Source organism: Podarcis erhardii (genome assembly GCF_964252035.2).
Source record: "Podarcis erhardii genome assembly, chromosome: 7".
In the NCBI taxonomy this organism is placed as follows: domain Eukaryota; kingdom Metazoa; phylum Chordata; class Lepidosauria; order Squamata; family Lacertidae; genus Podarcis; species Podarcis erhardii.
The window spans coordinates 19181663-19205537 of NC_138511.1; the positions used below are offsets into that span (position 1 = coordinate 19181663).

General features: G+C 44.2%; 1 protein-coding gene across 19 annotated transcripts in view; it reads left to right on the forward strand.

Moving 5' to 3' along the window:
- RERE (arginine-glutamic acid dipeptide repeats) overlaps positions 1-23875 on the forward strand; it is a 344648-nt gene that overhangs the window by 52657 nt on the left and 268116 nt on the right. The window contains exon 1 of one of the 19 annotated variants that reach the window (XM_081870752.1): positions 8713-8842. The exons of 16 other annotated variants lie outside the window; for them this stretch is intronic. The gene's annotated coding sequence lies outside the window, so the exon portion shown is untranslated. Of the gene's footprint in view, positions 1-8712; positions 8871-16531; positions 17154-23875 lie in introns of those variants that run through there. 2 more of the 19 variants (XM_081870751.1, XM_081870750.1) reach the window with 2 other exon arrangements.

A 23875-nucleotide genomic window follows, 5' to 3' on the forward strand; every position in this document is an offset into this window, starting at 1 on the left:
CTCCTTGCTGTGCTTCAGTGCTGCTGTTGTTTTGGCAGAAATCTGTCACCATCTGTAGGTATTCACTTGGTTTTTACTTCTCTCCCGCCCCATTCCAATTTCTTTTTGTTTGGAATTCCATGTCGAATGTTTAAATATTTTCGTAATAAGCGGGTGTTTGTTCTTCAGTAAATGTCCCTTTTGATAGTCACATGTGTTTCAGTTTGGGCTTTATCGTCTGTAATCAGTTGCTTTCATCGGGGGAAAATGTTATCTTTGGAACTTGTTTCAAAAAGCAGGCATTTTGTGTCAGTGCTTCATGCATCTTCCTCTGATGGGGGATTTATTGAAAAATCCAATTTTGTGTTATGATCCACAGGCTTTCTTTCTGCAGAACGTTTTCTAATAAAATTAAAAAATATTTTCTCTGTTGTTACGCAAACCTTCGTTCAGCTGTTGTTGGGGTGAGTTTGGCTGTGTTCCCTTATCTGAATTCTATGTTGGATATTGGTAGCTTGCTTTTTGATTGTGTGGCTGAAAATGCGCACTATAAAATCACACAAAGCTGTCTTATATACTGAACTGTTTGCTTCACATAGCCCAGTAATTTATTACTCTGACTGGCAATGTCAGTCCAAAACCTGAGGCAGAGACGTTGTGATCAACGTGCTTCCCAAGGTCCATTAAACTGGAAATATTGGGAATTGAGCCTGAGAGCTTGTACATGCAATACATAGAACTTGTAGAGTTGTAAGGTACCTCGAGGGTCATCTAGTCCAACCCCCTGCAATGCAGGAATCTCCACTAAAGCATCTATGACAGATGGCCATCCAGCCTCTGTTTAAGAACCTCCAATGAAGAAGAGTCCATCACATTCCAAGAGGGTTCATTCCACTGTCAAACAGTTCTTACTGTCAGAAAGTTCTTCCTGATGTTTAGTTGCAATCTCCTTTCTTGCTATGTGAATTCATTGGTTTCGGGGTCTACCCTCTGGAGCAGGAGAAAACAAGCTTGCTCCAACCTCCATGTGACAGTAAATTGTGGTGCCCAGAAGTGGACACAGTTATCCAGCTTTGGCCTCATCAAGGCAGAACTATTATTTCCCTTGATTTGGATACTGTGATTCTGTTGATGCAACTTAGAATAGCATTAGCTTTCTGTGCTGCTGCATCACACTGTTGACTCATGTTAATCCTGTTGTCTACTAAGACTCCTAGAGCCTTTTCACATGTACTACTGGCAAGCCAGGTGTGCAGCTAGTTATTTTGAGCTGACCTGTGGACCTTCCCTAAAGCATTACCACAGGCCTCTTCATGGGGTTGGTCTCTTCTGAGGTTTTCTCTTTCTCCTACCCAGCCTTTTGCTGCTGTTCTGAAGCAGTGTAGCCCTAGCTCATGACATCAGAGCAGTTTATTCTACCTTTACATCAAGAATTCATGAAGAATTGGCAGTTGGCAATAGATGCCTTCTTTTTCTCCATCCGTGAGCTAATGCTATTTTGTTGTCAGGTTGCTAACTCTTGTGGTACGAACGTCTTTTAGTTGTGTTGACAGCACTGTAGTGACATGGAGCAAGCATTAGTCAACAACTTTTCAAAGAAGGGGAAACTATTAATGTGTTCCAATCAGGGTTCAAAATTAGCAAGGTGCCAGGTGCATTTTGCACCCAAAGATTCTCCATTTGCGAGTACCTCAAAAAGTCTGGGTGCCATTTTTTGCACCTGACTGACACTCACAAATTACTGTAGTGTATGTGCTTTGAAGCCTCGAAGTATATGTTAAGCACAGACAATACGTAAAGGAGTTTAACAATAAAGAGTAGAGTGTTTTGAAAACTGAAGTATGGTACCAATATTTTATTGCAAACACCAAATTAAACACGTATTAACAATTTCTGATAAAAATGTGATCATAAGAATGTGTCTCTTATGTGAATTGCGTATTAGTTCATGTTTATCAAAATAGTAAATAAAAAATGTTACCAAACATTCCCCCCTCAATGGCGACTAGACATTCTGTTTTGGTGCCCCACAACCCATGTCCTGGGAGCCATTTGGCTCCTAGCTTTTCTATCCCAGTTTCTAATACTGGTTCCAGTTGAAAGATGGTTCGAGTTCTAAAGAGAAGTTTTCACTCTGAAGCCAGGTTACCAATTGCAGGACAGCTATGCACACAAATTGTATAAATCCATCCCCACTGTACTGCTGTCAGATACTGGAATTTGTCTAGCTATGAAGGAAGGATTTTGCCTCCTAAGTAGCAGATTTGCAGTGCTCTCTTCTGCCACATCTTAATGCATAGCTTCCCTTCACTCTCAATGAGAAGAGAGAAATAAACAGAAGATCAGAGATTCCTTTTGATGCCAAACTCTCATTCTGAAAAGATTTGAAGGAAAGTGTCTGGGGAACTGTAATGCAGTGTTTTCCAAAATGTGAAGCTTTATTTACACAATTTGTGCCAGCTACATTACTCATGAGAACATGTGAGGCAGACTTGGTCCAAAGCATTATGATTTTACTAAAAAAAATATATATAATGTTGTGTCAGTGCCTTACTTTAACTATCTTGCAGTTATTAAGACATTATTTCTGTAAATGGACTAATTTTTTAAGAATGGTTTTGACTTAGGGTACTCTGCTTGTCGCCTTCTACCCTCAACAGCCCACCTACTTGAGCTTCCTAAAATAGCTCTGCTGGACCCCCCCCCCCATGTAGTCATGTGTTACCCCTGGAATGGGAGAGAGGAAGTAGATACAGTGGTACCTTGAGTTACAGACGCTTCAGCTTACAGATGCTTCAGGTTACAGACTCTGCTAACCCAGAAATAGTACCTTGGGTTAAGAACTTTGCTTCAGGATGAGAACAGAAATCGTGCTCGGGCGGCGCGGCAGCAGCAGGAGGCCCCATTAGCTAAAGTGGTGCTTCAGGTTAAGAACAGTTTCAGGTTAAGAACGGACCTCCGGAACAAATTAAGTTCTTAACCAGAGGTACCACTGTATGCATGTAGCTTAACTCTTCCCTTTATTTGATTTTGGGGTGGGGAAATGATGTCATAGCATAACCTGTGGTGCACCAATCTGAGCAAAAATAATTCCTGCACATTTTACAGTGATGTGCCCAGGTGTACTTGGTAAGAACTGGGCACAGGTTGACTTGGGTTACTGCTTGAGTGTCTGTGAAGTCATGCATTGAAGATACATTTGTTCTTGACTTCCTGTGCAGGAAAAGAACAGGCTAGAATCTGGGGGCTTGCTGAGTGCAGGGCAGAAAATTCTTGTATGAGTAGAAGATTTGTCCTTGCAGTGAGATTAAGGGAACACTACTGCAAAGAAGATGTTTGAGTTGCTCTTTAGGAGTTTAGTGTCTATATGTTTGTCTTGTTTTATTAATTTGGAATATTTATATCCTGCCTTTTCTGCCCGACAACAGGTTCCAAGGTGTCTGTCAGTGACCCAGTTGTCAGGTAATGGTTTGGCTTAGTGCAAAATGTGTGGGTTCTGGGAGAGGAGATTGTGGTCATTTTGTTCTTCCCCTGGTCCTCTTGCTGCTGTTGTGAACCAAGGGGATGGGGTAAGCAACTTCTCATCTGGGCAGGGGGATGGCAGCAGGCTTGTTTCATTGGCTCTTGAATGTATGGCAAACTGGAACCAGTTTATAATCTGGCATAAGCAGCCTTCTGCATTAAGTATGTGGTAGACACAGCAGACACAAAATAGGTATTGGGGGAGGGTCATAACTGTGTGGTTGCTCAACCAACCACTTGGAAGTTAAATGTGGTGGGTGGGTAGTTCATTAATGTGTACAAAGAATGGTACGGCATGCTGTTTCTCTTCCCAACAACCTTGTGCGTGGGTTGCTATTCTTCCTTTTACCAACAAGTAACATACCCTAAACCATTGTGACTGAGCCATTAATTGGAGCTTTTGAGCCTCCTTGGTGTACATTCCTGGTGGTTGTTTTGTGTTCCCTGGCAAAACAATAACATTTTCAGTTTTACATAGCTTTGTTTGGGTCTGAGTTATCTTATTATTATTGATAACTTTTAAAAGTCGGGTGACCGGATATAAATACACTGATCTGATCTGTGTTTTTGTTGTATTTTATTTTAAAATACCTAAATTGTTTTTACTTTATTATTGAGAACATGGGAAGCTGTCTTTATGCCAGGCCAGACTATTCACCCATTCTTTCCTGTATTGTTTTCTCTGATCTGCAGCAGCTCTCCTGGGCCTCAGGCAAAGAGAATAAGTATTTCCTGTCACTTTCTACCTGATCCTTTTCCCGGGAGGTGCTGGGGATTAAACCTGGGGCCTTCCAAGCAAAGCAGATGTGGTGTACCACTGAGCTGTGGTCTCCAAATTTGGTTGCTTTGGGACATGTGTTTGATGCGGAGAGAGTGCCTCTCCCCACCATCTCACCTTGTCTGTCTTGGAGGCGTCCTTTCAGCGTTTGGCAGCCATGGCTTCAAATTAGCAGTGTCTCTTGCATGACTGCAGTTGATCAATAAATGTGTGCAGGTGGGCTATACCACTTCTGCACACACTCACTCACTCCTTTGCACTCTGTTACCATGGTCTGTGTTTAGTGTATTCTAAGCGGGCCAGAGAGGGAGAAAAAAAATGTACGACTTCTTTCCAATTGTTGAGCTCAACTGAAATGAGCATTTGATTAGTTCCATCCCCAGGTATACATTTGAAATACAGGGTGGCATTTCTCTCTCCTTCCTTTGGGTAGATCTCATAGATTCCATGTGTGAGCGCCACCACCTTTTGGCTGCCTGTTTCCCTTTGGACTTGTATCTGTAACTGCTCTGTAGCTTGGTCCTTCTGGTCTGTTAATTTTTTTTCATCATTATGCTGCAGACTTCCTGTTCTGTTCTTTCTTTTTTCTTTTAAAAAAAAGTTTATCAGGCCCTCTTGAGGGAAAGACTATTATAGCTACGGTCACTTCCTGTGGTTATTGTCACTTTCCTTTTAAAAGGCCGCTTGATTCCTCCCCCCACAAAGAAAAAAAAACAAATCTCTCGAACATAAAAATGATTAGCGCACTAAAAATGTGAAGAACTGTTTTTCTGCCTTTTTGCTGTGTGCCTCTCATAAAAGATGATGAATTCATAGCAAAAGTTTTCTTTCCTAGGGATATCATCTGTTTTGCGCAGAGTCTGCTAACATTCAGGATGTCAGGAAAATCTCTTCTCCCCCCCACCTCCCACATCCCTGTGCTCCCCAGTTAAAAGAATCTGCCCTATTCTGGAGAGATTGTAAAGGAAGCATTTGGTAGTCATTTCCGCTAGCTTTTTTGTGAGAATAAGCATGCTTTACATTATAATAGTTTAAACATACCGCAGGCTGTTGATAGAGGTATCATATTTTCCATTCACAAGCGTTTAACGTACGCTTAAGAGCATAGTGGAGAGGGCAGGGTGGCTTTTATTGTTTAAAATTGGCTTGATTTAGACCATTGCAAAAGCCTGTGGTGCATGTGAGGGAAAGAATCTGCTTTAGGTCTTCTGACCTCTGTGTTTTAAACTCACTTGCACTGTGTAAGATTTTAACTAATGGCAGCGTTTTTGAACAGCCTTTTATGTTAGCTGTAGAAGGATGGTTCCATGGAAGAAAGAGTTCATCTTTTTCAGTAGCTGGTGTTTAATTTAGGCTAGCTAAAAGAATAGCCAGCCTAAATAAAGCACTGGCTTAAACTACCTTCCATGGTAGTTTACACAAGAATTTATTAACAATTTTGCCTTGACAAATGTTTGTGTCTAAATGTTTTCATTTGTCTGCAAGGTTCAGAACAGGCTAGTTCTATTTGAAGGTCTCGGTGCCATTTTTTGAAATTAAGTGACTTGAACACTCCAGCTCTTTGTTTGTGTTTTGTTAAGTTTACCTTAAATAAAATTGTGTTTAGGGAGTTGCTGAGCAGATCTGTGTATGCACATCTCATTGGCATCAGTATATATGGCTGACATGAAGCTTTTTGTCTCATATTTGACACTGCTATTTGCCCTTCTCTTCCAATGTGCAAAAACTATTCTACCTCTTTAACTAGTAGTAATTTTTATTTGCCACAGGTGACAAGGGAAGGGGCTATTTCTGATCCTGGGATATCTTACCAGGCTGTTAGATAACAGGTCCACTACTTTCTCCCAAGTCTAGACCAAATCTCTCTCTCTCTCTCTCTCTCTCTCTCTCTCTCTCTCTCTCACACACACACACACACACACACACACACTCAGATCATGCCATTTTGGAGCTCCTCTGTTTTTGTTTTCCAAATGCTCAGCATTCATTCTCAGCTGTAGCTTAACATTGTGCCCTCCAGGTGTTATGAAATACAACTCTCGTCATTCCTGACTGTTGACTGTGCTGCTTGGAGCTGATGCAGTTTGTAGTCCTTAGCATCTGGAACATTTCAGGCTAGTCACCGCTGCTGTCAGTGCACTGGCCTCTGGAAGCAGAGCCACTGTTTCCTCAAGGGAGACGTCACGCCAAGCCATAATTTGCAAACCCATTTCAAACCATGGCTTCTAATTCCTAGTGTTCTGGCTGGCTGCAAGCTACGATTTTCCATTTCGGAAATTACGCTAAACCAGGTTAAGCTTCTGTATTTATTTCATTTATTATATATTTTAAACACTTCTAAACTGCCCTTCATCCAAACTGATGCCAGGGTGTTAATACAATGTAATAACCCAATAACACATACTGGCAATAAAACTTTGAGTAGCAAGTGAACTACGGAACTATTAAGCAAAGGCGATAAAATCAATTTTAAATGCCTGGGCATATGAAAATGTTTTAAAACAGGGCCAGGGAACCTTAGGCCCAGGGGCCTAATGGTGCCCTCCAAGCTTCTCTATCTAGTCCTCAGAACCCTCCCCAAAGCACATTGCCTCTCCCCTCTTCCCAGGTCATGCACTTTGCTGGCCCTGTATCATACCTTGAGTGTTTTTGCTTGACTGTGATGTGCCGTTGAACTCTGTTAATGCCTCTGGCTTGCCTGGGTGGAGGATAGAGAGAGCTAAGTGTAGAAACTAGTCTACTGTGCAAAGGTATTCTTTGCATTAATTGCCCCACCCACTTTTGCTTCTTGCCCCAGCCCCCACTTGCATCTGACCTCTGGAGGGTTTCCCAGAAGGGAATGCAGACCTCTGACTGGAAAAAGGTATCTCTCACCTATCTTAAAACCTCTTGCCAGAAAACAATTTTAGCGTCTGTTCCAGTTGATCCACCCTGGAAAGGATATTCCAAAATTGAATGTCTCCAGAGAAAAGTTCTTCTTTGTTGAACCCACATGCCACCAACAAATTGGACTTGTAGAAGGGATTCATTTGAATATATTAATGCATGGGAAGAGGGGCATTGTCAGGTATTTGGATTGCAAATTGTTTATATCTTTGAAAGATAAGCATCAGCACCTGGAATTGGGCCCCAAAGCGAATAAGCAGCCAATGTAATTCTTTCAGAAGTGTTGTAATATGACCCCACCTGACTAGGCCAGTCAGAATTCTAGCAGTTAAACCCTTTTGTTATGGTTGCTGTTTCAGTGTGTGGAGTAGTAATAGTCACTTGCTAAGTTGCTTTTGAGCACGCAAGTTGCTTGCACTTGCCAATTTCCTATAATGGGGCTTGTTAATGTGCTGTGCTAGTGAGGTCCAGTGCTAGTGAGGTGGAGTAGCTAAGACTGAACCCACAAACCAGGAACTATAGGCTGTAAACTAACTAGGTGACCTTTATTCAGCAAGCTCTGGTCTTTCAACCTTGGCTCACCATCTAGGTGCTGAAGATGCAATGAAGGGGTACAGTTAGGGTTACCCCAGAAAGCCCTTAAAAAGGGCTCTTTACTTCTTTACCCTGGCCTTTGACACTTGATATGCAGATTTTAGGACCCACTCTATTCTTGTGGTGGTAAGTCGTTTTTTAAGGTTGTATGTTAAATTGTTGTGACCTGCCATGGGACCTTGGGATGAAGGGTGGTGATAAATCATCATCATCATCATTAGAGGGGAATAATATTGTCCTATTGTATGGGGTCCTTGTGATTATCAAAATTTTGATTTTTTTGATATTAATTTAATAATGAACAATTAATTTAATAATGAACTCTACTTATGTGAAGACTTGAGACAGCAATTTAAATGCTCTGGTTATGATGAGGGAGATTAGTCCTCAAGTTTTACTTTTTATATTAAAGTAATAATGCATTTTGGGTACTTCATATTTAACTATGATTTTGGGTGGCATATTCATGGAGAAATAATAGAACATTTCAAGGTTGGAAATACTTTAGCTTCCTTCCTACCTCCTTTCCATAGTTGCCAAAAAATTAGAAATTGGCACCGGCCCTTTGCATGAGGAGTCAAGGAGGATTATTAGGTGCCAATGCCAAGATTTCAGACTTCTGACTGATGAGGTGTTTGGGTCTTTTCCAGCCCTGGAAGATCCTGGGGTTAAATAGGCTCACTTTTAGCTTCATGGTTTTCATAGACAGTGCTCAAAGGAAACATACACCATTTGCTCTGGAGTTGTAGTTTGGGATGGAATCAAAGCATCCCATGTTAGAAGTGAGACTTGAAGAGACAAATTCCTTCCCCTTTTGAAATTAATAATAACAATAGTGAAAATTATTTTTAAGTTACTGGTGCTGTGACCTGTGGAATCTTCCTTATGCAATATTCTAAAACTGCCAGTTTCTCTTGTGGGCGCCAGGGTGGTGGTGACAGTTGGTGGCGAGATATTAAAAAAGACAAGACCACAGTCAGTACCTGCTGAGCTTTCAAAGTACAGCCTGCTGAAAAGCAGAATTGAGATGACTCAACGCAGGGAGAGCCAGAAGCAGGCTACTGATAAGAAAGCAGAAAAAAGGTTTCAAGGAGAGAAATGTGCAGTGCATGTGTGTAAAGAAGCTTTGAGTGTTGCTTACTTTATTTGGATAAAGAAATACATGGTTGGTGCCAACATTTTGGAGAACAAACGTAGATCACATCTGTTGTACCAACCTCATATTGTGTCAGACCGGCTTAACTGTCATGGCTTCCCACAGCAGAACCATGTGCTGAGTGGGGTATTAACTCTAGCGGGAAGTCGTTAATGAACATCTTTTAACTGGCTTGTTGGATTTCAAAATAAAATGTCTATATAGCTAAATCCTGGGAGTGGTTTCTCAGAAGCAAAGGTCCATAGTGTCTAGTGAGGCTTACTCACAAGAAAACATGTCTAGGAATTTTTTGGTATTTTTTTTATTTAAAAAATTCACTATTTGCAAGGCACTTGGGAAATTTTTAGCTTAGAAAGGCAGATCATCCTCCATAATACTTGCCAATATGTAAAATATCTGTGCACTTTAGGGCTTGGGAAGTAGCCGGATAATACATCACGTGCCCTTACAAATTTGTGTGGGCAAAAAGTTGTAAGACAGTTTTCTGAGGTTCCATGGGGTGGGGAGAGTAAAGTGATTACTTATGCATCCAAAGAAAAAGAGGACACTGATTTGCATATGGTAATTTTTATGTATAGGTGCAAATTTGGAGATGTTGTTGTTGTTTAGTTGTTTAGTCGTGTCCGACTCTTCACGCCAGGCACTCCTGTCTTCCACTGCCTCCCGCAGTTTGGTCAAACTCATGTTAGTAGCTTCGAGAACACTGTCCAACCATCTCATCCTCTGTCATCCCCTTCTCCTTGTGCTCTCAATCTTTCCCAACATCAGGGTCTTTTCCAGGGAGTCTTCTCTTCTCATGAGGTGGCCAAAGTATTGGAGTCTCAGCTTCAGGATCTGAAATTTGGAGATAATTGATTTAATTTAAATATAAATACAGTATAGCTCACCATAGTGGCCAAGACAGTGAGCAGGGGCCTGTGTTGTACATGTTTAGTCAGGTGTGGGATGGATGGGGTTGGTGAGCTGATTGTGCATTTGCAGCAGCCCCTAGTTATTAATAAAAAGTTTGAATGAGATGTAACCTAACTGGGGGCAGGGAGGTAGATTTTTGGCAATCCCTAAGCTCTGTTTGGTATAAGTTAAGCAGGTTTGCTTGGTCAGATTCCAGGTCGTGCAGCAACAAAGCGTCACATCAAACCTGTTTTTAGCAACATTTGTCAAGATCACATCTCCATTGTTCTTGATAATGGATTTAACAAACTTTCTCTAGTTAGTGCAAATTGTGTTCGCTAAACAAAGCGTGTGAAATTTGTTTTGAAGGCCATAGAGGTTGTAAGCTGTGATCTCTTTTCTCCACTCACCCCCATTCCATTTCCTTCTGGGCGCCCCCCCCCCCCAACTATAGTGACCTGTTCAGCTTTTAAGTGCTTAGTAAATTTTAATAATGCATTTCTAATGTGATCTGTCCGATAAGGCAAAGTGCTCTTACAATTAGTTTTCCCTGCTGAAGTATGTTTATCTGGTAGCCTTTAAGCAGCTGTCTCCTCCTCTTGGCACAGTTTGTCTACTAGGTGAAGTATTTATGCATGCCTTGATAAGAGCTAATTCTCTCAGAAGGAATTTCTGAGGATGGCTGTTACCCAATAGATATTGGGAGTATATATCCATTTAATGTTCTTCAGGTGTACTAAAGCTCTTGCAAGAAGGTAGAAGTTATTTCTGTGCTCTCTGTGCAGAAAGTAGCACCTTGGTTGCATACCATTGAATGTTTTTGTGGGCTGTTCTGTGCTTTTTGGTAAGCCTTCGCCCCGCCTCCAGTCCCCGTCTGATGTGGTGCAGTGTGTTTATGTATGCCAGTGGTTTTGAAATGTTCCGCTCTCTGGGAATCCTTTCTATCTTAGTGCATGCAGCAAAGTCCCAGACCTAGCTAATGTTTCCAATGAAATGAGGTGATAGAATTTTGGATGGGTGCAAGGTGAGTCTGGGAAAGACTTCTGCCTGGGATACACCAGCTCAACCAGTATAGACAGTGCTGAGCTGGGTGGACCAATGGTCTGACTTGATAGTGTGAGTAGGACTTCACATTGCAGGTGGGGAGGGGGAGATTATACTTGTGATTGCTCCCTTAATGTAAGAGAGCCCTCTCTCCATAAAGTACTCCCTGAAAGTAGAAAGAAAGCTCGTAGGGTATTTTCTAATTGCAGGGAGGTTTTTCCACAGAAGAATAAGGTATGTATAGACCAGGCCTCGAATCTTGTAAAAGGCTGGCCAGGACTCTCATTGTATCAGTGGACCAGTGGGAACTGTGAGAATGTGCCTTAGAACAGGCTGAATGCTTTCCCATCACCTGCACATCCCAAGCGAAGACTATTGATCACAGGCAAGCTGTCTTTCAGAGAAGCTTGCCTTCCATTTACTGAGGTTCTTTGCTGAGGGACCCCTGATAAACATACAAGGAAGCCCAGGTTTGAAAACCAGGGAGCAAACATATCAAGCATACAGAGTATTTAAGGTTATAGGTGACTTTTCAGTCGTTGAAGCAATCTGTGTTCACCTGTTTAGGTTATTTTCTCTCTCAAGCACACACATTATCTTATTCAAAAATGCACTTTCTCTCTCTTTCTCTCCTCTCCTACAAATAGCAGGAGTTAATGACAATGTGTCAAAGCTTTACTTTGAATTTCCCCAGCTTTTGTTGGTTTGTGTCACAACCTTAATGTTACTTAAACTAGGTATTCTATTTAATTATAATGCTTATAATAAAGTCAGATGTCAGCTCACTTGGCTGCATGCTTAGGCCTGTACAAGGCTGAGTGCTTTGCTTGTAACTGCATCCCTTGTCTCCTTTCATTATCTGTTAATGGTACTCAACATGACAGGGTTGTTTTGATAAATGGAGGCCGCACTGAAACACGGCCTGGATTTCTTTCTGCTCAGGATTGGGAGTGGCCTTTACTCAGCATCAGGCAGTCATGCTGATTGTGTGAGCGTGCTTGCAAGCATGCATGTGTTTTAAGGGGTATTGCTGTTTAACCATAAACACCCCTAGCTATTATATGATCTACCACTTTAGTCTGTTGATGTTTTCTCCTATGATTTATTTCTTCTGTGATACTCTGAGGAATGTGGATCCTTTTTTTAGCCAGGTTGCCCTTGCTTGCAGCTGGTTTAATTTTAAACTACGGTAATTTTAAGTGGAAATGTGTTCAAATCTTTGAAGAATTGACTGGATTCCTAATTCATTTTTTACTTTTGTGGCTGTGGTTTAATTTTAAACTACGGTAATTTTAAGTGGAAATCTGTTCAAATCTTTGAAGAATTGACTGGATTCCTAATTCATTTTTTACTTTTGTGGCTGTGTACACACACTACACATTTAAAACGCATACACTCCCTCCAAGAATCCTAGAAACTGTAGTTTACCCACCTTGCACCTCCAATTCCCAGGATCCTTAACAAACCACAGTTCCCAGGCTTCTTGGGGGGGGGGTGCACATAGCCTTAGATGCACAAATATCAATGCACATCATTGCTGAATCTAAAATAGTAATGGGTTCACATCTAAGTGCTACAGGGAGCCAGTTTTGTATAGCAGTTAAAATGCCAAACTAGGAATATTTTATTGAATTGAAACTTTATTGAAACTTTATTGAATTGAAATGTGTGTTCAGTTGCCTATTCAGGCATGAGGTTGTCTGGATAACCTTTGGCAATCATGTATGATCTCTCAGCCTAACCTACCTCATCAGTTGTTGTTGAGGTAAATTGGGTGGTAGCACCATGTATGCCATCTTGAGCTATTTGCAGGAATGCAGGGTGTAAATCTGCTGAGTCAGATTTGCTGCATGTGCTTCATACAGTGCTTGAGAGACTGTTTGCAAGATCTGACACTATTACCATCCTACATCTCCTCTGACAGTTCTGTTTTCTCTTTCTAGAACTGACTTGGGGAGGAAATTTCAATTTTTGTTTGTTGGTTGAGTAAAGCTTTTTTTTTTTATCTTGCTCTTAAGGCAGCCTACAGTTGAATCTGCATGTTGTAGCCCCCAATAAAATATAAAATAAACAAAGAGGATATAATAGAACAAATAACAAATCAGGGAGATTCATACCTTGACAGGCCAAATGCAACACCAGCAGAAGGGCCATCAGAGAAGTAATGAGATGGACCTCTTTTGGCAAGTCATTCCACTTTTCAAGTGTGGCCATAGAAGTGCGATTTAGTAATATAATGTTGTTAAGAAACAATTCTGTGAGACTGTCTAGAGATGTCATGTATGCTGCTTTCTCATCCTTGTAAGCTTATTATCTGCTTTTCTATTGGAAATACAATGTTGTTTAAGAATATAAGTTTATAATGCACAATTCTTCCCTGTGCATCCTCTATTTAGACTATGTCTCTAGAACCTATGCAATGTTTCAAACACTTGAGCCAAAAGAAGGAAAGGAACATTGTAATATTAGGGAGTCATGAAGGTGCTGTGAGAAATTGAGAGCGTTTTTCCTCAAAAAGATAACACAAGGGGCTGCATTCACACTGCTCCTTGATTACCGACTTGACTGCTACTGGAAAAGCCTGTATTGGTATTTGAGCCAACTTGGTTCTCTGCACCAGAAAGGGATCCAATAAATGTAGCATTCACCTCTTCTGGCTGATGTGTTTGGTCCAGTTTAGTTGTTACTGGAAATGGTCAATAATAGTTCCAAGCATTTCAGGGAAGCTAGTATTAAGATGGAGACACTTGCAGACAGACAGGTGGCAGGGTTGGTGTTCCTGACTTGAGATAGCTGAGTAGAGCATCCTTTGTTAAAAGCTGTCCCCTTTTATTCTGTAGTCTCTCTCAGGAAATGAGAGCACAGTTTGGGGGTGGATCCAGGCCCCTAAGGAATTATCTGAATTCTTTACCTTATTGTAGGCAAGTAGGGAGAACACAAACTCACCACCTCGTGACATGCCCCACATTTTTCAAGATTCTCCTAAAGGGGGTGAGGTGCTATATTGCCATGTGACTGTGACATTTGATGAGCCTTTGTCACACTTACAGGGATGGGAAACTGGTGGCCCTTTCAAAGTTGTTGGATTACAGCTCTCATCATCCATTGCCATGGGGCTGATGAGAGTGAGTCCAGCAAAGGTTCCCCCCCTTGCAATAGTAGCTTCAGCATTTCTGTTTCCACCTCAACTGTTTGGCTCACATCCACCCGTCTTTTTTCTCATAATGAAGAAGGCTGGACTAAGGCATGCTAGAGTCTTAGAGGTATGTGTATGTCTATGTAGAAATGGTTAAGACTGAGATTCATTGCAGGAGAAATATACACGTTTCTGAGTACAACTACAGAAGGCTTTCTCATTCATACCAGCCCATTTTCTGCCATGCAGACTTATGATGATGCTGGTGATTGACGACACATTTTTTCACATAGCCTGAATATGTGTAAGACGGGGAGAGAATTCTCCTGGAATCGCTGGGAGGTAAACACTACATCAAGCCATGGCTGGAGCAATCTGTCCTTCCTGTGGCTTGCTGTGTGGCAGGCCACACTTGATTAAAAAATTGGAAGAGGGGCTAAATGAAATGTCGGCTTTTGTCGCTTGACTCTGGGATTGATTTTTTTTGGCTCTGGCCAGTGCAGTTCCATCACTGAGCCTCTTGGTTATGAAGCTTATTTTCACTGAGCACATTCCCCTCTGATGGGCTCCCATTGAGAAGCTAATGTGCGGCGCTGATCTTTCAAGGGAGCAGAGCTTGCAGTACAAGCTGCCTTTCTGAGTGTATTGATCACAGGGCGGCCTTTCAGGGTGGCAAAGGGTGTTATACTTCATTAGCTGGGTTGGCGGTTTAGGCAGCTGCTTGTCGCTGGTGCAGAATAGATTAAAGCTTCAAGTACAGACCTTTAAAAGAAAAAAAATCTAGCAAAGGCCTTGAGAGTACAGCAGTCTAAATAAAATGCCAGCTGCTAAAGCAATAAATATACAATCAATAATAAGCAATAAATGTGAAACCTGGATACCTAGGCTAAATACTGAGCACTAGCTTAGGTGAATTGGTTGCTCCTGTAACCTACCAGCTGTCTGGGCATTTTGGGTGGAATTCAGTGGCATGTTCTCTTCCTTCCCATCCTCTTGGTGTATCCTTATGGGAATTCTAAAGCTGGGGAATAAGTGCAAAGATGAGTTTCAGATTATAGTTATTTATGGTTATGGAACACAATGTTTACATGACATTTAGTGTGCAGAATCAGAAAATTACTTGGAGTTGGTGGCGGGACTTCAAAGCTGTTTTCCTCAGAGAATACGCAGTGAAATTAGTTGACCAAACTTGCTCATGGGCATTAATTTCAGTGAGCCTTTTCTGAACAGGTTTGGCATTTGAAATGACCCTTTGTAAAAGTGATCATGACACCCTTTTTAACCTCCTTTTATGGATTTAAAAAACAGTACTGAGGTAGCATTAAACAGCTGAAGCTAAAAACCGCAATAAAAGAAAAGAGAACTGAGTTTTTAAATCCTCTATTCCCACAGTGCTGGTGGTGGTCCACAAATCCTCCATTTTCTGGTTACCTGTGCATTGCAGTGTGGGGAATGCATTTTGTTTGTGGACGCAGCTATAATTTTGGGGAGGGGCAAAACCATCATTGTATTTATTACTTCCTAATCATTGCATTAATGAGTTTGGGAGGGGTGGTTGAAAGGTTTTTTGTTCCCGTGCAATGCCATGTTTTGTTTGAAAACAAAGCTGGCATGGGGTGTGTGGGTGCACCTGCATTAGTACATCTCACATTGCATTAGGTGTAGTTCTTCTCCAGTGTAATGTTAAAAGGGAGCGTCTGCTGACAGATGGATATTTATTCTCCCGTGCAAAAGGGGGGGGCGGTGGTGTAGGTGGATTTTAACAAAATGGCTTACTGGTTGAATCAACTGCAACCCAATCCTTCTGTGTAGCCATGATGCCTCTAATGTGCCACTAAATTGGCATTTTTTGCCTTTCCCATCCTCAGCGTTATTTGTCCCGTTTTCTTTTTTCCCCCGCCCCCGCCGTTTTAAATGTTCCTCCACCTCTCTGCTTTTTGATCTGCGTCTCCTCCACGCCGTGTGAGTGTTTGATCTGCATTTGTGAGAACCGAAGCAGGAAGGTTGGGGGGGGGGAGAGGGAGAGAGAGAGAGAAGGAAGAAGGTTGCTTTTGCATTAATATTCCTGGGCTGCTGCTGCATCTCGCTCGCGCTCGGATGTGAGCAGCGGCAGATCACTCGCGGGGATGCTTTGCCTCTTTAATATCTTGCTTGCAGATGCATTTTCTAGCTGACCACGCTATTAAAGAGCCGCCATCAATCACCCAGCCAGCTTCTCCCTGTTCCGGCTCGGATTGGGGCGGGGGGAGAGAAATCTAGGAAGGGAGGCAGGAGCTGTGCGCGCTCGCTCGCATCGCCCAACATTGGCAAGGAGGTCGAGCAGCCCGTGAGCCCAGGCATCCTACTGGCCCTGCTCAGCACGGAGCCGGGGGGCTGGCTGGCTCCGAGTCGGTGGCCCCCGCCGGGCCGCCCGCCCGCCCGCCCGCCGTTTTGCACTGAGCCCGGTCGGGAGGCAGCGCCAGGCTGCTGGACTCCGCTCCGGGTTTTCCCGCGCGCCGCCGCTTGTTGTCTTTGGGAGGCTGTGCTTCTCTCTCCCTCTCCTGGTGTCTGGGTTGAAAGCAAAAGCGACTGGGTCACACAGAGGCATGTGGAGGTGGCTGCGACCGAGGAGCGGCAGCTAAGCAGGGCGGCTGGTGGATGTGCCGCGGAGGGGCCCGGGGAGCGCAGCCCGCCGCGCCAAGGCAGGGAGCTGCCGCCGCAGCCGCTTCCTCCAGTCGGGATCCTTCTCCGGCCCGGGCAATGCCGCCGTTGCTGCTGCTCCTCTTCTCGCCCGCACCACTGCCTGGCCCAGCAGCGGCGCTGCAGTGAAGCGGGGGCCTCCTTTTGTTCGCCAAGTGCATCTCTCTCTCTCTCTCTCTCTCTCTCTCTTTCTCCTCTGGCCCCCTTCTTTTCTTTCTCTCTTCCCCTCTCCTCCTCCTCCTTCCTTCCTCTTCCTCCCCCCTCCCTCCTCCATGGGCATTGCATGTGGGATTGAACGCAGCAGCAGCAGCAGCAGCAGCAGCCCCCTCTTCCTTTCCTGCGTGCCCTGGAGAAGCAGCTCGAGGTCCGCCGGGGTCAGACTGAAACAGCTGCTGTGATTGCAGGCTGGTTGCCTTGGCCCCGCATCTCCAGGAATTCTCCTCCTCCTTGTTGTTCTTTGCCGAGCGGAAAGTCCAAGGCTGGCTGGGGTGAGTGAGCCAGTGTGTGCCGCCTGGCCTGGGGGGTGGGGGGTGGGCTTGCTAAAGCGGGTGGGTCTGGCTGACTCGCACGCACATGTCTTTTTTTTGGTGGGGGGATCCCCCCTCAAGACTCGGTTCCTTGTGTGAAGATGAGGCAACTTAATGTGCAGTTTGAGGTTGGGGTTCGCACCCCGAAGCGTGGGGTCATCTCCCTGGATTGCCTAAGTGATGTTTACATTGAAGGGTGTATGTGTTTGTGTGTGAATGGGAGACAGAGAGATCACAATCAAGTTGAGTTTCCTCTAGAGTGTGGCTTCGGATTTCCCCAGCCTTGAGAGAGGGGGGAAAAATAACTTAAGAAAAAAACAACAACAAAAACATATCACCAGCTGGGTAGATAAAACACTTGACTCCTTCCACTTAATTTGTAATAGCTTAGAAATGCGGGAGGAGGAGGAGGGGAGAGAAAATAATTTCAAGGAAACTTGGATCTGCTTGGTAGGTATTGTGCTAGCTATTATTGGCCCAGGGCACTGTTCCAGAACACTTTAAGGTTACAAGTCCCCCCTTTTTTTGTCAGGGGATTTAAAAATGAGTCTTTTTGGGGTTTTTTACTTCTGTACATTTCTGTTCCCAGACAAGTTTAGCAACAACAACAAAAGGTTGTACTAAGCTAGGTGGAACTTCAAAAGCTTGCTAAGCTTTTTTGTTGTTGTTTTAAAAAATCCAAGAGAAGTTTGCAGTGCAGGTTTTCTTGTTTTATGGGGGGGGGGTAGAGGGGGATCTTTCACTCTACTTGCTGGAGTGTAGCAGAAGTGTGTACTGGAATGCCTTTTATGTTTTTTTTTAATTGGTGCCCAGCTCAGTCTAAAAGGCCCTTTTTATAATATTGACTCAACTTTGTTCTCAGTTGATGTGACAGGGAGACCCGCTCAACCACTTCTTGTTTCCCGAGACAGAAACCAGCTCTGCTTTTGTTCAGTACAATTGGGATTTTGTTTTCAGCTTCTCTGGAGGGCATGTGGCTTTGCCCTACATGGGGTGCTGTGCGTATGTGTGATTGGATGGCCTCCTTTCAGCCATGTGGGATTTTTTAATGATACATGAACCCAAATGGCAGTTGACAGGAGCCTTCCATCCACTTGCTCTGGGACTGAGCCCCATGGGCAGAAAGGGAATCTAGAGAACTGGAGGGATTGTTTCTCTGTGAAGTCTTGTTTATCCTTTTGTTGTTGTTAACATGTTTCTGGTCTTTTTAATATTTAGAGGACAAAAAAGTCTGGTTAGAAATGCTATATTCTTCTGGTTGTGCATTTCTGGGAAAGAAGTTAATTTAAGCAGGATTGAAAGTCTTAGAAACTGAGGGGGACATAATTATAGTATTAAAGGCATTGATCTCTAGGCAATTAGTTCCAGGATTACAACCAGCTCTGCAATTCGGGGGCTGGGGGCTGAATTGCTGTTTAAAGGCAGTCCATACTTTTCAAAACAGCCCCAGTTGCCTAGTAAGAAATTACACTGCACAGATATCTTCTTCCCCCCTTTTTTTAATAAAAAGAAAAGATCTTTAACAGCAGCTAGGGAATTAGGAGATTTCCATTTGGATCCACCTCTCTTCTCTTAACCCTCATGTAATTTAGGAGTGTGCTATTTGGTAACAAATCCCTGCGACCTGTGTGTGTGTGTCTTCAATCCAGGATTCTTCAGTGTTTATTGTTACTCTGCTTGGGCAGCCTCTGTGAGCTTGGCGGGCTGTTCTTCAAATGTTATTTGATCTGGCTGCAGGATAGAATTCACTAGGATTACACTGTGGGGTTTCTCTCTCTCTTCCACCCCCCTCCCTGTGGCTACTGAAAGTTGATGCATCAGCGTGTGCTGTTTAGTAGCATATTTTTAAGCCCTGACTCTGTGTGTGTGCATTCCCTTTTTTTAAGCAGGATCCCTGAGAGGGAGGGCCGTTTAGAATTTGCCTTGTTCTGTGGTTCACATTTATGAATTGAGGCGAGGGCTGACGTAATCTCTCCCTCTTGCCACTTCCTTTGTGTGCTTTCTCCTAGTTTATAGCGTGGGGCTTCTGTCTCTGTCTCTCTCTCTCTCTGCCTGTGTGTGTGTGTGTGTGAGAGAGAGAGAATTAAAAAGAAAAATTCAAACAGAGGCAGTTGTTTTCTCACATGCTTCCCCTAACCCCTCCAGTCTACTGTTGTATTGGTTATAACCAGTCCACTTGCTCCTTAAATTTATACAGCATTTTTTTGAGGAAATGCTGGCAGGGTTCAGCGAATCGCTTGCCTGGGATGTGGGTTAGCCTTTTTATTTTAATTAATGTAACAATGCGTACAGCTGTTATGTCAGAATGCATTGACTCTTTGGTAATGTAGTGTACCATACACTGGAGGTTGCCTGGAATTGCTTGGTGGAGTTTGCTGACACTTCCTTTTCTCCCTTCCCCTTTTTAATTCATGTGATGGGCGCTAAACAGGCTTTTGTTTCCTGCTGTTGGTAACTAATGGCTCATTTTGTGTGTGTTTCTTAAAAGCTCCTTTGGTTTGGCAGAGGGATGGTGGTGAAGGACAGGAAATATCTCTATTCCTCCCCCCCCTTTGGTAAACCTGTTTGCATAGTCATGTTTAGTGCTGTTCTAGCCACCTGGTCAATGCCTAGGAAGCCAGCATTTATTTACCGTATTTAGAGGATTTTTAACCCTTATTTTCAGCCAGAAAGGCTCCCAGAGTGGCTTACATTCAGTCCCAGCTTGCAGGTTTACAATCTGAAACGAAACAAAAACACACACACAAGGGGAATGGGATAAGGAGGGAAGAGGAGAAAAACCCAACAAACTCTGCCACCAATTCTTAAACAGTCATTCTTATACGTAATAACCAGCTGGCATAGAAACAGTTCAGGGGTAAGGATGTGTCTTCCAGTAGCCAGGGTCTGTTGTTCAGAGATGCATACTTGAGCAGTTGTCAAGGCCCTGAGAAGCACAGCTGCCCAGGGCACATCAGGATTTATTTATTTTTTAAGTCTAGGATATCTGGGTCTGGAAGCCTAAATTGTGGGACAGCCTGTTGACACATGCCTTTCTATTGGGTTGTAGCCAACTGAGTCTTACTCAGAGGAGACTGGTTAATATTCATGGGTGCAAGTTAGTCATGTTCATTAATTTCAGTGGGGCTGCTCTGAGTAGGACTAGCATTGGGTAAAACCCACTGAGTACACCATAGCATGAAATGAAACCGGTGTGATATAGTGGATAGGAATTTGCTTGTGGAAAGCTTGGGTGCAAATCGCTTCTGAGCAGTGAAGGCTCACCCCCACCCCTGCGATTCCATATTTATTGCCTTAGGGCCGTCTAGTCTTGCACTCATTTCCCAGCCAGTTGACTCTGGGAAAGCTCATAGGAAAGGTAAGAGGAAGGTGGTATTCAGCATTGTCTTGGCCACATGGTGAAAAGCCATTGATAGTCTATTAGCTGAACATATTGGGAGAATGAAATGAAATACGGATCTATGCCAGTTTTATGCCTCATCCTAGATTCTGAAAAGGTATTTTAAATGAAACTAGAAGCAGCACATCAGTGACATTGTGAAGAGGCTAGCAAAGACATACCATGCAGGGTATAAGCAGATGAGGGGGGGGTGAGGGTGACTTGGGATGTAGGTGTGACAGTAGCTTTCTGCTCTTAAATGATGTTTCTGATGAACCTTTTATTTTGATTTTTTAAAATTATGCAAACACAAAATCCACAATAGGAGTGTGTGTTGTTGTTTTTTAAAAATAATTGTATCCTGTTCTTATGTGGAACCTCAGAGGGCCTATCGTTGGAAAGACTGATTACAGTGGTGCCTCGCAAGACGAAATTAATTCGTTCCGCAAGTCTCTTCGTCTTGCGAGTTTTTCGTCTTGCGATGCACGGTTTTCCATAGGAATGCATTGAAAATCAATTAATGCGTTCCTATGGAAACCGCCTTCCCCCGACCTCTTCTGGCGGGCGGCATTTTAAAATCGCCCGGGACAGCGGAGGACTTCTCCGCTGTCCGGGCGATTTAAAAGCCCCTGGGAAGGCAAGCAGGGGGGACAAAGACTTTTCCCCCCCCCCCGCCTTCAGAAGAGGTCCAGGACAGGCTTCGCGGACCTCTCCGCAAGCAGCGGGAGCGCTCCTTGCGGAGAGTTGCCAGCGCGCCCAGGCTTCGCGGCCCCGCCGCCCGGCTTCAGGACATCGTTCCGATGCCGGGCGGCGGGGGGAGACTTTCCTGCCCCGCCGCCCGGCTTCGGGACATCGTTCCGATGCCGGGCGGCGGGGGGAGACTTTCCCGCCCCGCCGCCCGGCATCGGGGCATCGTTCCGATGCCGGGCGGCGGGGGGAGACTTTCCCGCCCCGCCGCCCGGCTTCGGGACATCGTTCCGATGCCGGGCGGCGGGGGGAGGCGTTCCCGCCTCGCCGCCCGGCATCGGGGCATCCTTCCGAAGCCCGGCGGCGGGAGGAGGTGTCCCCGCCCCGCCGCCAGGCTTCGGAGGAGGTCCGAGGACAGCGGGGAAGACGAGCTGCGCTTCCCCACTGTCCCGGAGATTTCCCTATGGGCTGTCGTCTTGCGAAGCAAGCCCATAGGGAAATTCGTCTTGCGAAGCGCCTCCAAAACGGAAAACCCTTTCGTCTAGCGGGTTTTCCGTCTTGCGAGGCGTTCGTCTTGCGGGGCACCACTGTAGTTCCGCACCTGCTTACCTTCAGCAATGTTGCAGCATCAGGCACTGCTTTCAGTCCCTTCACTTTGGGTCAGGACTCAATTGCTTCTAATATTCCTCTATTGCATATTGTTGGTTCAGCAGTATGCCTCAACCAGCAGCAAATGTTGCTGCCCTTTTGCATATTCTGGAAGCACCTCAGTCAGTGGTGCGATGAAGGCATGTATGCTGTGGAAGAGATTGTTGGGGAGAGGGTGAGCAACTGGCCAAACCTGCAAGGTTCAGCATGCATGAAATTTGTTTGTACATACAGCTAATAGGGTGCCTTGACTGGAGACCTGATTAATTGGTAGTAAGCCATACAGGAGGAGAGGCAGGTGAATGTTACGGTAGGGCAGTTCTTCAGAGAAATAATGAATGGCTTGAAGAAAACCTCACTATGAGGATCAGAAAGTTCTGTCTATCTCACCCTTCCTACCCTACGTTGGTGTAGGAAATAGGATTTGTGTCTGTGTGGGGAATGGAGCCATTTAGCAATGCAGGGAAGTGAGTCAGATTAAAAACTATAGCATAGGCCACTCCGATAGGGCTTTTGCTGGGCACAGCGCTTGTTGCGTAATTTCAGGGCAGGTGTTGCCTTACTGTGGTAACAGGTATGAGACTCATTGGATGAGACTTTTGGGGCAGAAGGCAAGCAAAGCCAGCACAAGGCAGAGTGAATGACAGGCAGTGCCAGCTATTTCTACTTTGCTCCCCGTCTTTCTCCTTGCTGTGTTCTATATACAGTGGTACCTCGGGTTAAGTACTTAATTCGTTCCAGAGGTCTGTTCTTAACCTGAAAATGTTCTTAACCTGAAGCACCACTTTAGCTAATGGGGCCTCCCACTGCCGCCGTGCCACCGGAGCACGATTTCCGTTCTCATCCTGAAGCAAAGTTCTTAACCCGAGGTACTATTTCTGGGTTAGCGGAGTCTGTAACCTGAAGCATATGTAACCTGAAGCGTATGTAACCCGAGGTACCACTGTAAAGTGGAGGAAGTTGACAACCCTCATGACTGGATGCATTTAAGAAGGCAAGTAGATAGGAGCTGGCTGAGGTTGGTGTTGCAGCGCTCTATTCATCCTAATGGGTCAGTCTTTTGGACATGGAGTGAAACTTGCAGAAAGTTGCGTGAGATGGTTGCAGTTGTTGTTAGACACATAGGAAGAAGCTGTTTTCTAGCAGGTTGAATTTATTTGTCTACCTACCCCAGGGCTTTTTATTCTGATGGGCAGCAGCTCCCCAGGGTCTCAGACAAGAGTATTTCCATCCATCCCCTGCTTCCTCAGCCTTTTAACTGGAGAGACCAACAGTTGAACTAGGGCCCTGCTGTGATGCATGTGTGCTCTACTGTTGAGCTATATTGTGGTTGGACCTTTCCTGTTCATGTGTGGCTTATGCTGCTCTGCATGTTAGGCAGGGGCCAACATTTTGACTCCTTGATTATAAAAATATTTAAAAGAATGTGGAGCAGTGACGCATGAAGAAGGGAGAGTTCAGCAATTTCTAGGGCAATCACAAGCCTGCAGTTGATCAGCCATGCACTTGGACCCTTGCTGGTAAAATGTAAGCTTGCAGTCAGCTCTTTGTATACCCGCTTTCCCCTCAAACGCAGTAAATAAGTACTGCATGTTTGACAAGCAGACTTCAAGCGAAATGCCTCCTGAGGGTGCCTTCTGCCTTGTTGACAGGTGTCTTCACTCTCTCCCCATCAGGTTATTTAGTGATAATGTAAAAATGCTGGCTAATAATAGTGTCGTCCTCAGGCCATATCCTGGTTGCAAACCCTGGCAAGAATTTAAAACAGATTCCCATCTATGGTGCAATGTCTGGGCAGACGGCTATCTTGTCAACTATGAAAATGAGCCAGAGGATAATTTGTGATATGCATATTTAGTAATCATGCTGCAAAATGGCTGTCGAGCCTGTATAGTCACTTTCACACCTGGTTTTTGTGGTGCAAGCTGTCAAGATTCAGGTATTGAAAGCATGGGGAAAAGAGTGTTAG